The sequence below is a fragment of the Trachypithecus francoisi genome, unplaced genomic scaffold (genome assembly GCF_009764315.1).
Source record: "Trachypithecus francoisi isolate TF-2019V2 unplaced genomic scaffold, Tfra_2.0 Lachesis_group0, whole genome shotgun sequence".
NCBI classification, from domain to species: domain Eukaryota; kingdom Metazoa; phylum Chordata; class Mammalia; order Primates; family Cercopithecidae; genus Trachypithecus; species Trachypithecus francoisi.
Window position 1 is genome coordinate 117,395,693 of NW_022681453.1, and position 15,258 is coordinate 117,410,950.

Below are 15,258 nucleotides of genomic sequence, written 5' to 3' on the forward strand. Positions count from 1 at the left end.
TCAGTGTAAACCACATTGTTTGCATAAATAGTTTAGGCACTGTGAGCTATTCCTGTCAGGAAATACTGGGGAGGCTCAGCGTGGTGGCTCACATCTGTAATCCCAGCACTTTGGGAAGTTGAGGAGGGTGGATCACAAGGTCAGGAGTTCAAGATCAGCCTGGCCAAGATGGTGAAACCTCGTCTCTACTAAAAATACAAAAAATTGCCGGTGTGGTGACAGGCGCCTGTAATCCTGGCTACTCGGGAGGCTAGGTAAAAAATTGCTTGAATCCGGAAGGCAGAGGCTGTAGTGAGCTGAGATTGTGCCACTGCACTCCATCCTGGGTGACAGAGCGAGACTCCATCTAAAAAAAAAAAAAAGGTGGAACTGCTCACCCACCAGTTTGCTAGTCTGAGTGCAGCTTAAAGAAAAAGGCAGATCACAAGACTCAGGGAAATAATCACTGCCCTCACTCTGTGTGACCTATCTGTAGTTTAAATTCTGTTCCCTGAAGGAGAACTCTTTTCTACATTACATGGACAAATGCCCTCACATTTATACCGAGGGACTTGTGACTTTTTGAAGGTTTGCAGGTTTTGCAGGGTTTTCTTGGGAGTCAGCTCTGCCTCTGCCCTTTAAATATCTGCCTCACATCCCAATTTGCAAAAACTAAAGTCTTTTGTTCACAAACGAACTACATGTTCCTTATTTTTGATAAAATAGCTGCATGCCAAACATGATTCATTTCATCTCTCATACATTACAGTAGAGATTTAAAGTCTACTCATTGATATTTTAATGGTGCTAAGAAAAATTTCTCGGAGAGCGCGGAGCAAGATGGCCGAATACGAACAGCTCCAGTATCCAACTCCCAACGCAAGCGACACAGAAGACTGGTGATTTCTGCATTTTCAACTGAGGTACTGGGGTCACCTCACTAGGGAGTGCCGGACAATCAGTGCTGGTCAGCTGCTGCAGCCCGACCAGTGAGAGCTGAAGCAGGGCGAGGCATCGCCTCACCTGGGAAGCGCAAGCGGGAAGGGAATCCCTTTTCCTAGCCAGGGGAACTGAGACAACAACACCTGGAAAATCGGGTAACTCCCACCCCAATACTGCACTTTAAGCAAACGGGCACACCAGGAGAATATATCCCACACCTGGCCGGGAGGGTCCCACGGCCACGGAGCCCTCCTCATTGCTAACACAGCAGTCTGCGATCTAACCACAAGGCAGTAGCGAGGCTGGGGGAGGGGCGCCTGCCATTGCTGAGGCTTAAGTAGGTAAACAAAGCCGCTGGGAAGCTCGAACTGGGTGGAGCTCACAGCAGCTCAAGGAAACCTGCCTGTCTCTGTAGACTCCACCTCTGGGGACAGGGCACAGCTAAACAACAACAACAAAAAAAGCAGCAGAAACCTTTGCAGACGCAAACGACTCTGTCTGACAGCTTTGAAGAGAGCAGTGGATCTCCCAACACGGAGGTTGAGATCTGAGAAGGGACAGACTGCCTGCTCAAGTGGGTCCCTGACCTCTGAGGAGCCTAACTGGGCGACATCCCCCACTAGGGGCAGTCTGACACTCCACACCTCACAGGGTGGAGTACACCCCTAAGAGGAAGCTTCCAAAGTAGCAATCAGACAGGTACACTTGCTATTCAGCAATATTCTATCTTCTGCAACCTCTGCTGCTGATACCCAGGCAAACAGGGTCTGGAGTGGACCTCAAGCAATCTCCAGCAGACCTACAGCAGAGGGTCCTGACTGTTAGAAGGAAAACTATCAAACAGGAAGGACACCTATACCAAAACCCCATCAGTACGTCACCATCATCAAAGACCAGAGGCAGATAAAACCACAAAGATGGGGAAAAAGCAGGACAGAAAAGCTGGAAATTCAAAACATAAGAGCGCATCTCCCCCTGCAAAGGAGTGCAGCCCATCGCCAGCAACAGATCAAAGCTGGTCAGAGAATGACTTTGACGAGATGAGAGAAGAAGGCTTCAGTCCATCAAACTTCTCAGAGCTAAAGGAGGAATTACGTACCCAGCGCAAAGAAACTAAAAATCTTGAAAAAAGAGTGGAAGAATTGACAGATAGACTAATTAATGCAGAGAAGGTCATAAAGAAATGACAGAGATGAAAACCATGACACGAGAAATACGTGACAAATGCACAAGCTTCAGTAACCGACTCGATCAACTGGAAGAAAGTGTATCAGCGATTGAGGATCAAATGAATGAAATGAAGCGAGAAGAGAAACCAAAAGAAAAAAGAAGAAAAAGAAATGAACAAAGCCTGCAAGAAGTATGGGATTATGTAAAAAGACCAAATCTACGTCTGATTGGGGTGCCTGAAAGTGAGGGGAAAATGGAACCAAGTTGGAAAACACTCTGCAGTGTCATCCAGGAGAACTTCCCCAACCTAGTAAGGCAGGCCAACATTCAAATTCAGGAAATACAGAGAACGCCACAAAGATACTCCTCAAGAAGAGCAACTCCAAGACACATAATTGCCAGATTCACCAAAATTGAAATGAAGGAAAAAATCTTAAGGGCAGCCAGAGAGAAAGGTCGGGTTACCCACAAAGGGAAGCCATCAGACTAACAGCAGATCTCTCGGCAGAAACTCTACAAGCCAGAAGAGAGTGGGGGCCAATATTCAACGTTCTTAAAGAAAAGAATTTTCAACCCAGAATTTCATATCCACCAAACTAAGTTTCATCAGTGAAGGAGAAATAAAATCCTTTACAGATAAGCAAATGCTTAGAGATTTTGTCACCACCAGGCCTGCCTTACAAGAGACCCTGAAGGAAGCCCTAAACATGGAAAGGAACAACCGGTACCAACCATTGCAAAAACATGCCAAAATGTAAAGACCATCGAGGCTAGGAAGAAACTGCATCAACTAACGAGCAAAATAACCAGTTAATATCATAATGGCAGGATCAAGTTCACACATAACAATATTAACCTTAAATGTAAATGGACTAAATGCTCCAATGAAAAGACACAGACTAGCAAACTGGATCAAGAGTCAAGACCCATCAGTCTGCTGTATTCAGGAGACCCATCTCACATGCAGAGACATATAGGCTCAAAATAAAGGGATGGAAGATCTACCAAGCAAATGGAGAACAAAAAAAAGCAAGGGTTGCAATCCTAGTCTCTGATAAAACAGACTTTAAACCATCAAAGATCAAAAGAGACAAAGAAGGCCATTACATAATGGTTAAGGGATCAATTCAACAGGAAGAGCTAACTCTCCTAAATATCTATGCACCCAATACAGAAGCACCCAGATTCATAAAGCAAGTCCTTAGAGACCTACAAAGAGACTTAGACTCCCATACAATAATAATGGGAGACTTCAACACTCTACTGTCAACATTAGACCGATCAACGAGACAGAAAGTTAACAAGGATATCCAGGAATTGAACTCATCTCTGCACCAAGCGAACCTAACAGACATCTATAGAACTCTCCACCCCTAATCAACAGAATATACATTCTTCTCAGCACCACATTGCACTTATTCCAAAATTGACCACATACTTGGAAGTAAAGCACTCCTCAGCAAATGTAAAAGAACAGAAATTATAACAAACTGTCTCTCAGACCACAGTGCAATCAAACTAGAACTCAGGACTAAGAAACTCAATCAAAACCGCTCAACTACATGGAAACTGAACAACCTGTTCCTGAATGACTACTGGGTACATAACGAAATGAAGGCAGAAGTAAAGATGTTCTTTGAAACCAATGAGAACAAAGATACAACTTACCAGAATCTCTGGGACACGTTTAAAGCAGTGTGTAGAGGGAAATTTATAGCACTAAATGCCCACAAGAGAAAGCTGGAAAGATCTAAATTGACACTCTAACATCACAATTAAAAGAACTAGAGAGGCAGAGCAACACATTCAAAAGCTAGCAGAAGGCAAAAAATAACTAAGATCAGAGCAGAACTGAAGGAGATAGAGACGCAAAAAACCCTCCAAAAAATCAATGAATCCAGGAGTTGGTTTTTTGAAAAATCAACAAAATTGACAGACCGCTAGCAAGACTAATAAAGAAGAAAAGAGAGAGGAATCAAATAGATGCAATAAAAAATGATAAAGGGGATATCACCACCGACCCCACAGAAATACAAACTACCATCAGAAATACTATAAACATCTCTACGCAAATCAACTAGAAAATCTAGAAGAAATGGATAATTTCCTGGACACTTACACTCTTCCAAGACTAAACCAGGAAGAAGTTGAATCCCTGAATAGACCAATAGCAGGCTCTGAAATTGAGGCAATAATTAATAGCCTACCAAACAAAAAAAGTCCAGGACCAGATGGATTCACAGCTGAATTCTACCAGAGGTACAAGGAGGAGCTGGTACCATTCCTTCTGAAACGATTCCAATCAATAGAAAAAGAGGGAATCCTCCCTAACTCATTTTATGAGGCCAACATCATCCTGGTACCAAAGCCTGGCAGAGACACAACAAAAAAAGAGAATTTTAGACCAATATCCCTGATGAACATCGATGCAAAAATCCTCAATAAAATACTGGCAAACTGATTCAGCAGCACATCAAAAAGCTTATCCACCATGATCAAGTGGGCTTCATCCCTGGGATGCAAGGCTGGTTCAACATTCGCAAATCAATAAACGTAATCCAGCATATAACAGAACCAAAGACAAGAATCACATGATTATCTCAATAGATGCAGAAAAGGCTTTTGACAAAATTCAACAGCCCTTCATGCTAAAAACGCTCAATAAATTCAGTATTGATGGAACATACCTCAAAATAATAAGAGCTATTTATGACAACCCACAGCTAATATCATACTGAATGGGCAAAAACTGGAAAAATTCCCTTTGAAAACTGGCACAAGACAGGGATGCCCTCTCTCACCACTCCTATTCAACATAGTGTTGGAAGTTCTGGCTAGGGCAATCAGGCAAGAGAAAGAAATCAAGGGTATCCAGTTAGGAAAAGAAGAAGTCAAATTGTCCCTGTTTGCAGATGACATGATTGTATATTTAGAAAACCCCATCGTCTCAGCCCAAAATCTCCTTAAGCTGATAAGCAACTTCAGCAAAGTCTCAGGATACAAAATTAATGTGCAAAAATCACAAGCATTCTTATACACCAGTAACAGACAAACAGAGAGCCAAATCATGAATGAACTTCCATGCACAATTGCTTCAAAGAGAATAAAATACCTAGGAATCCAACTTATAAAGGATGTAAAGGACCTCTTCAAGGAGAACTACAAACCACTGCTCAGTGAAATCAAAGAGGACACAAACAAATGGAAGAACATACCATGCTCATGGATAGGAAGAATCAATATCGTGAAAATGGCCATACTGCCCAAGGTTATTTATAGATTCAATGCCATCCCCATCAAGCTACCAATGACTTTCTTCACAGAATTGGAAAAAACTGCTTTAAAGTTCATATGGAACCAAAAAAGAGCCTGCATTGCCAAGACAATCCTAAGTCAAAAGGACAAAGCTGGAGGCGTCACGCTACCTGACTTCAAACTATACTACAAGGCTACAGTAACCAAAACAGCATGGTACTGGTACCACAACAGAGATATAGACCAATGGAACAGAACAGAGTCCTCAGAAATAATACCACAAATCTACAGCCATCTGATCTTTGACAAACCTGAGAGAACACGAAATGGGGAAGGATTCCCTATTTAATAAATGGTGCTGGGAAAATTGGCTAGCCATAAGTAGAAAGCTGAAACTGGATCCTTTCCTTACTCCTTATACAAAAATTAATTCAAGATGGATTAGAGACTTAATGTTAGACCTAATACCATAAAAACCCTAGAAGAAAACTAGGTAGTACCATTCAGGACATAGGCATGGGCAAGGACTTCATGTCTAAAACACCAAAAGCAATGGCAACAAAAGACAAAATTGACAAATGGGATCTAATTAAACTAAAGAGCTTCTGCATAGCAAAAGAAACTACCATCGGAGTGAACAGGCAACCTACAGAATGGGAGAAAATTTTTGCAATCTACTCATCTGACAAAGGGCTAATATCCAGAATCTACAAAGGGCTAATATCCAGTATCTACAAAGAACTCAAAGAAATATACAAGAAAAAAAAAACAACCCCATCAAAAAGTGGGCAAAGGATATGAACAGACATTTCTCAAAAGAAGACATTCATACAGCCAACAGACACATGAAAAAATGCTCATCATCACTCGCCATCAGAGAAATGCAAATCAAAACCACAATGAGATACCATCTCACACCAGTTAGAATGGCAATCATTAAGAAGTCAGGAAACAACAGGTGTTGGAGAGGATGTGGAGAAATAGGAACACTTTTACACTGTTGGTGGGATTGTAAACTAGTTCAACCATTATGGAAAACAGTATGGCGATTCCTCAAGGATCTAGAACTAGATGTACCATATGACCCAGCCATCCCACTACTGGGTATATACCCAAAGGATTATAAATCATGCTGCTATAAAGACACATGCACACGTATGTTTATTGTGGCACTATTCACAATAGCAAAGACTTGGAATCAACCCAAATGTCCATCTGTGACAGACTGGATTAAGAAAATGTGGCACATATACACCATGGAATACTATGCAGCCATAAAAAAGGATGAGTTTGCGTCCTTTGTAGGGACATGGATGCAGCTGGAAACCATCATTCTTAGCAAACTATCACAAGAACAGAAAACCAAACACCGCATGTTCTCACTCATAGGTGGGAACTGAACAATGAGATCACTTGGACTCAGGAAGGGGAACATCACACACCGGGCCTATCATGGGGAGGGGGGAGGGGGGAGGGATTGCATTGGGAGTTATACCTGATATAATGATGAATTGAGGGGTGCTGACGAGTTGATGGGTGCAGCACACCAACATGGCACAAGTATACATATGTAAGAAACCTGCACGTTATGCACATGTACCCTAGAACTTAAAGTATACTTAAAAAAAAAAAAGAAAAAAAGAAAAAGAAAATAAAGAAAAAATATTTTTCATGTTTAAAAAAAAAAAAAGAAAAGAAAAATTTCTCAAATGAATAACCCAGAGCTTGCTAAAATTTCTGTGAGAGAATGGGAATGGGGAACAATTTTCTTCCTTCCTTTAAGACCTTACCCAGTGACCAGAAAAGTCCATTTCAATTCAAATTCAATCTCAGAGGACTTTTTTCTTTACATTTAGCTACAGCTAAATGTAAATTAGTTCAACCTTTGACCATCTTGAAGGTAGGTACATACATAAACAAATAAATCACATTTAAATTTTCCTTTTCTGCTTTAAAGGCTTAATGCACAGAATATTTTCCCTACTTCTTTTAAAAGTACTTAAAATGGCCTCTTTATCAAAAATTGAACTAGCTTCCCCAAAAGTCATCATCTTTTTCTTTCTACTTCATTTTTTTTAACTATATGTTGTTATGACAATCACCCACTCTATTTTAAACAAGCTTTGCAGTGCAAATGTGATGATTTACTGAGGAACAAGAAAGCTGTTTGGTCCTTTGAGCTGAAAAAGGGTGCCAAACCTATGGTCTGTAGATCAAAGCCAGAGCACTAGATTAGGAGTCAGGAGACAGCTCAGACATCAATCAGCCATGTGACCTTCTGGATTCCAGCCTCCTCCTCAGCATGAGAGGGAGCCAGACTTGTCTGAGGTCACCTTCAGCCCAGAAGATCTATAACTCCATATGCTAAGCCCTTCATCCTGGAGGAAATCTACAGAAAGTTCCACGAAGGCTCAGTCTGCAGTGCTTCTATCATAGAAGCAGCAATTTTCCTCCTTCTTGCTCTGCCAGCGAGAAGTAAAAGCAGAATGAGATGCATGTAGAACAAGATCATTTCACTACATATAGGAGAATGAAACGGGATTCTCGTATCTCTCACCTTATGCAGATGGATTAAGGACTTAAACCTAAGACCTGAGCCGGGCGCGGTGGCTCAAGCCTGTAATCCCAGCACTTTGGGAGGCTGAGACGGGCGGATCACGAGGTCAGGAGATTGAGACCATCCTGGCTAACACGGTGAAACCCCGTCTCTACTAAAAAATACAAAAAAACTGGCCGGGCGAGGTGGCCGGCGCCTGTAGTCCCAGCTACTAGGGAGGCTGAGGCAGGAGAATGGCGTAAACGCGGGAAGCGGAGCTTGCAGTGAGCTGAGATTCGGCCACTGCACTCCAGCCTGGGCGACAGAGCCAGACTCCGTCCCAAAAAAAAAAAAAAAAAAAAAAAAAAAAAAAAAAACCTAAGACCTGAAACTATTACAAATTCTAGAAGATAACATTGGAAAAATCTTTCTAGACACTGGCTTAGGCAAGGATTTCATGACCAAGAACCTAAAAGCAAATGCAATAAAAACAAAGATAAATAGCTTGGACCTAATTAAACTAAAGAGCTTTTACACGGCAAAAGGAACAGTCAGCAGAGTAAACAGACAACCCACAGAGTGGGAGAAAATCTTCACAATCTATACATTTGACAAAGGACTAATATCCAGAATTTACCACAAACTCAAACAAATTAGTAAGAAAAAAACAATCTCATCAAAAAGTGGGCAGAGGACATGAATAGACAATTCTCAAAAGAAGATATACAAATGGCCAACAAACATATGAAAAAATGTTCAACATCACTAATAATCAGGGAAATGTAAATCAAAACCACAATGCAATACTACCTTACTCTTGCAAAAATCATAATCAAAAAATTAAAAAGCAGTAGATGTTGGCATGGATGCGGTGAACAGGGAACACTTCTACACTGCTGGTGGGAATGTAAAGTAGTACAACCACTATGGAAAACAGTGTGGAGACTCCTTAAAGAACTAAAAGTAGAACTACCATTTGATCCAGCAATCCCACTACTGCGTAGCTACCCAGAGGAAAAGAAGTCATTATTTGAAAAAGATACTTGCACACGCATGTTTATAGCAGCACAATTCACAATTGCAAAAATATGGAAACAGCCCAAAAGCCCATCAATCAACAAGTGGATAAAGAAACTATGATATATATGTATATAAACTATGACATATATATGATGAAATATTATGCAGCCATAAAAAGGAATGAATTAACAGCATTTGCAGTAACCTGGATGAGACTGGAGACTATTATTCTAAGTGGAGTAACTCAGGAATGGAAAACCAAATATCATATGTTCTCACTAATATGTGGGAGCTAAGCTATGAGGATAGAAAGGCATAAGAATGATGCAGTGAACTTTGGGGACTTAAGGGGAAGAGTGGGAGGGGGTGAGGGATGGAAGAATACAAATATGGTGAAGTGTATACTGCTTGGGTGATGGGTGCACCAAAATCTCACAAATCACCACTAAAGAACTTACATAACCAAATACCACCTCTACCCCAATAACTTATAGAAAAATAAAATAAAAATAAAAAGAGCTTTGTAGTACTGTAAATACTGGAGAAACATCAACAGTGTTGCCTATTATTACCTATTTAAATAATACCAGTGAAATGTACATTTCTGAAAGAGATAGCCCGATGACTTCAGAATAATGAATGATAAAATGATGAGGTTTATTGCCAAGTATTTTTTTTTCTTTTTTTCTTTATTTTTATTTTTGAGACGGAGTCTCGCTCTGTCGTCCGGGCTAGAGTGCAGTGGCGTGATCTCAGCTCAGCTTCTGCCTCCCAGGTTCAAGCAATTCTCCTGTCTCAGCCCCCCAAGTAGCTGGGGCTACAGGTGTGCGCTGCCACGACCAGCTGAATTTTGTATTTTTAGTAGAGACGGGGTTTCACCATGTTGGCCAGGATGGTCTTGATCTCCTGACCTTGTGATCCACCCGCCTCGGCCTCCCAAAGTGCTGGGATTACAGGCATAAGCCACCATGCCCGGCCTTTTGTCAAGTATTTCAAAGCACCCTGAATAAGTCAAGAGATCTTATATAGGGTGAAGGTCAAGTGATGTCTCCTAGCTGGGTCAATTGCCCCTAGAACTGAAGAGTTTTCCCTCAAGCATTTAGGTGACAGTAAATCAACAGAAAACTTGCAATCTCTGTCTCCCAAGCAAAGGCTTAGGGTATTGATAAGACACTGGGGAAGGCAAGGACAGACCTCAAATGGCACTTATTCCCAATTATAGTCCTTTCTGGCACTGCAGGAGTTCCTGTGATTAATATGTATTTTTTACCAATGTCCTTCAAGGAACAACTCTGGGAGAGGCTCTATGGAGGAAGCACATAGCATGAGCCTTCAGTCAAAACAGGTGCAGCCTAAACAGTTCAATGCTGGAGAAAAACTATGTTGACTTGCCAAGAATCACTGAGCTCAGGACAGTGTGCTCCACATGGTGACATATAAGTAATAAACTCCCACAGCTAAGAGATTAGTCTTTGCTTCTTTCTTCCCTGATGAACAAAAATAGATTGTGATTTAAATTCCTGAGGAATAAAAACCTTTGGCTATTCAGTTAATTCCTCCTCTGGAGAAACTGAAACCAATGGCCAGTGGCCAATTTGGCTGAGACTGAATTTGGAACACCTCTGAGATGCATAAATACTGAACAAAATATACAGAAACCATATTCCATGCTCACCTTGGCCCCAGACAGACATCACATAAACACTTGAGTCTGCTCTAAAACTCAGGGAAGAAGATGGAATAGAGAGGAGAGGAAACTCCACCAGAATGAAGAGCTATTTTCCTGATTACATCAAGCTGTGGTGAGCTGCAGACCAGTAGCTTAATCATTCCAAACCTCATTTACTCCATTTCAAAAATGGAGACACTAATTTGTGATACCAGTCTAACTCCACAGAGAAATTCTCCAAAGAATATTAAATAAGTGACATGTATAAAGTAGACCAATTATCCTATAGTCAAGATAAAAAAAAAAAGTTTAGAAGTACAGTCAGTGTCCTCCAGTTAGCCATGAAAAATTCACTGGGGCTCCTGCAGTGTGACCTTGGACTCCAGCTGTATTCTTTCAAGAGGGTACCTTTGACTCCACAGTTGACTTTCCTGCCATTCAGTGTCTTCTTCACTGTTTCTCGTCTCTGTGCCCTGCTGCAAATAACTCATTCAAGCCATGGATCTCTTTTCGTGTATCCTTATAACTTCCCCTGGCAGATACCCTGCAACGTGTTGCCAAAGGCATCTGCCTCTTTTTCATCAAGGTGTTTCTCCATTTTTCAGTGACTATTTCCTTTCCAATCACATGCACACACACATACACACAAACTCACACAAAAAATAACTCTTCAACCTCTACTATAGGTTTGAAAAAAACTTTTGGCCGGGCACAGTGGCTCCCACCACTTTGGGAGGCTGAGGCGGGCAGATCATGAGGTCAGGAGATCGAGACCATCCTGGCTAACACGGTGAAACCCCATCTCTACTAAAAATACAAAAATATTAGCCTGTCGTGGTGGCGGGCACCTGTAGTCCCAGCTACTCGGGAGGCTGAGGCAGGAGAATGGCATGAACCTGGGAGGAGGAGCTTGCAGTGAGCCGAGATCGTGTCACTGCACTCCAGCCTGGGAGACAGCGAGACTCCGTCTCAAAAAAAGAAGAAAAAAAAAAAACTTTAAACGTTGGTGGGGAGATACATTGTCTTAGTGAGGTGGTGGTGGGATTTCTTATTGTGATGACATTCCCAAACTATAGATCCTAGGAAGAGAACAAAATTGAATCAGAGTGTCTGATAGGGTTTGGCTGTGGCCCCACCCAGTTCTCATCTTGAATTGTAATTCCCATAATCCCCACAAGTTGTGGGAGTGACCCGGTGGGAGGCAATTGAATCATGGGGGCGATTTCCTCCATACTGTTCTCATAATAGTGAGTGAGTTCTCATGAGATCTGATGGTTTTATAAGTGTCTGGAATTTCCCCTGCTAGCACTCATTCTCTCTCTTGCTGCCCTGTGAAGAGGTGCCTTCCACCATGATTATAAGTTTCCTGAGGCCTCCCTAGCCATATGGAACTGTGAATCAATTAAACCTTATGTCTTTATAAATTACCCAGTCCCGGGTATGTCTTCATAGCAGTGTGAGAATGAACTAATACAGTGTCGCTGTAGCAAATTAACAAATTGAAAAAGCAAAAAACAAACAACCAAAAAACCTATATTTTATCTAGTAGGGAAGAAAAGAAACCATGTGCATAAATCACTAGCTCTTTTTCAAGTGCAGTGTCTTGGAGGATCCTAGAGACAGACTTCCTGGGTTCAAACCCTGGTTCTGTGATGTATCAGTCTTGTGGCCTTGGGCAAGTTATTTAAACTCTCTAGGCCTCAATTTCCATCTACAAATAATGTAAAGTACTAGTATTAATCCATAGACCTATTTTGAGGGTTAAATAGAATAACATATTCAGGACAGACATATATGCCTGGCACATAATAAACCCTGTACATACTAGTTATTATTAAGGTGAATTGGGTTTAAGAGATTGGTTTGTTTAAACAAAGATAATTAAAAGCTACTTGAAGGTAGAATAAAAGAGCTATATGTTTGTGAGATATTATGGGCTTAACAAAGTGCCTGGCACCAAGTAAAAAGAACAAAGATATTATAACTACCATGACATAGCCAAAACCTCAGTTGGCTGGAAGAGAGTGCTAAAAAGCTCTGTCCCTTATGACCACAGCTGCAGGACTGCAAAGGCATAAGCTTAAGAGTGCGTAATAGGCAAGCCTTTTATGTCAACCATATAAAACCTACCTTTGCTAATGTAGGACAACAATATTGTTCTAGTTTGTAAAGGTCAGCATATTATCTGGACAGAGAACACTGTTAAAAAGACAGTAGCATAATGCATCTCTCTGGAATACACACATACAACCCTGTCCTCCACATCCCAACCAAGGTAATCAAGTTCTTTCCTTGTAAAGAGTGCAATGAAAATGCCAGAGGCATCATCAAATTGTGAATCATATAATGACAAAAGGTACTCAGGGATGACCTCACATAGCCCCATTTGTGGGAGGAGGAAATGGGGGTGGGTGGAGGTTGCTGACAGAACAGTTGTCCTGAGGCCACACAGCCAGGGATCGGCAGAGCTGGACTGAGAAGACTTCAGTCTTCTGATTCTAACTCTTCACTGTGCTACGCTGTCTCCCGTTCCCACACCCATCACCACCCACCTCAGAATCTTAAACCAGATGGCAAATCCAGCTTCTCCTGGACCCCTAGAAGGTACTCCTTCTCTGAGCTGTCACAGCCTCAGGGCCTTCTAACGCCTTGTTCGCTGCTGCCACCTAGGGAATTAAAGTGAGTTTTCCTCCTTAGGCTGCTGCCTTAGGTGCACAACAAGGGTCATGCACCTCCATCCTATTTAAGGCCTATCTCCTTAATTAATCATCCAAGTCACTTCATGCTCAGCTCACCAATTAGCAGAGCTATTCACAATGCAGGAATTCAGATGATACACTTCTGACCTTTGTTGATGAACACATCTTTTTGTTTGTTCTTTGAAATATTGTTAGGGAACTACTCAAACGCTTTGGGTTTAAAAATATTACTCCAATAGTACTGACTAGTTGCTGAGTTCTGGTTTAATATCTGATTCTTTTCAAGGTGCTGGTGAGAAGGAGCTCATCTACTTCATCCCTAGCATTGCAAATAGGAGAATATATCAGACCTATTTACTCAGGTTCAATGTGTCCAAATCTATTAACTGAAGTTCAATGTTCCTCATACTTCCACTTTCCCCTGACCACTCCTTCTTTCCTCGTTGTATAGCCAGATGTTAGCATTTAGCAATAAAGTAGCCATTCATTCCCTCAACCTTAATTACTTGATAGTATCCATTGAAACAGAAACATCCATGAACTAAATCCCTAGTGATAAGTCCATTGCTTGGCCATTAATATGATAAAACAGACTCCTGACAAACAATAACAGTCCAGGTTGATTTCCTATGGAATTAAAACCAGACTCCTGGAATTTCCAATTCCAGAACAGAATACATGGAAATAATCAGAGTTCATTATTTTTCTAAGCAGGGAAGGTCAGAAAGCTTCCTGTTTTAGAGTGTAAGCACTCTTTTCCAGCTTCATCATTATACCATGCCACATAAAGACATGACTATACCCCTTTTTGCTATTATTTCAGTTTTGAAAGATCTGATTAGTAGTACTATAGCCCTGAGTATTTCTCCATAAATTCAATGATCTCCCTATGCACAGTATAGCATAGTGGTTTAAATACTTGGGCTTAGGGACAGTTAGACCTAGGTTCCAATCCAGGCTCTACCTGGATGTGTAATATTGCGAAAATTTCTTAACATTCCTAACCTTCAGGTGCCTCATCTATGAAATGGCAGTAAAAATACTAACTTCATGGTAGATTTCCTGTGAGAATTGAAGATATAAAGGTTTGGTGTTGAGCACATTGCTTGGCCTATAGTAAGTAATCAATAAAAGTTAGCTGGTATTGTAATTATCATCTTCATCATTCATATAACCATTGTCAATGTAAGATCCTCAATTACAAGGAGAAGACAGAGAATAGGGAAGGAGATTTCTTTTTTTTTTTTTTTTTTTTTTTTTTTTGAGACGGAGTCTTGCTCTGTCACCCAGGCTGGAGTGCAGTGGCCGGATCTCAGCTCACTGCAAGCTCCGCCTCCCGGGTTCACGCCATTCTCCCGCCTCAGCCTCCGGAGTAGCTGGGACTACAGGCGCCCGCCACCTCGCCCGGCTAGTTTTTTGTATTTTTAGTAGAGACGGGGTTTCACCGTGTTAGCCAGGATGGTCTCGATCTCCTGACCTCGTGATCCACCCGTCTCGGCCTCCCAAAGTGCTGGGATTACAGGCTTGAGCCACCGCGCCCGGCCGGGAAGGAGATTTCAAGTAGTTCTGGCAGACAGTGGCTTTGTAGTTAGGACTAAAAAATACATTCGATTTTAACTCGGAATGCCTGAATTTAAATCCCAGATCTGTATGAAGGTACTTAACTTCTCTGGTCCTAGGTTTCCTTATCTGTAAAATGGAGGTCGTAATAGAAACTGGCAGATTGTTGTAAAAATTAAATGAGATAATGACACTGAATGTTTCAAGTCCAACACCTGCTCCAGTGACAGGCAAGCTTTCTTGCTTTTGCCCAATGAACGTTTTAGGGCCCTTGCCCTTGGTCTAACTTCTGCTTCTGAATGTCACCTCCTGCAGTTGAGGTGAGGGTGGCAAATCTGGATGGAGGAAGCTCTGGGAGAACCTGGCAATCATACTTTCAATCTTCTTATCCGATAATTCCAAATACAAAGATGAAGGCCCTCAGTGAT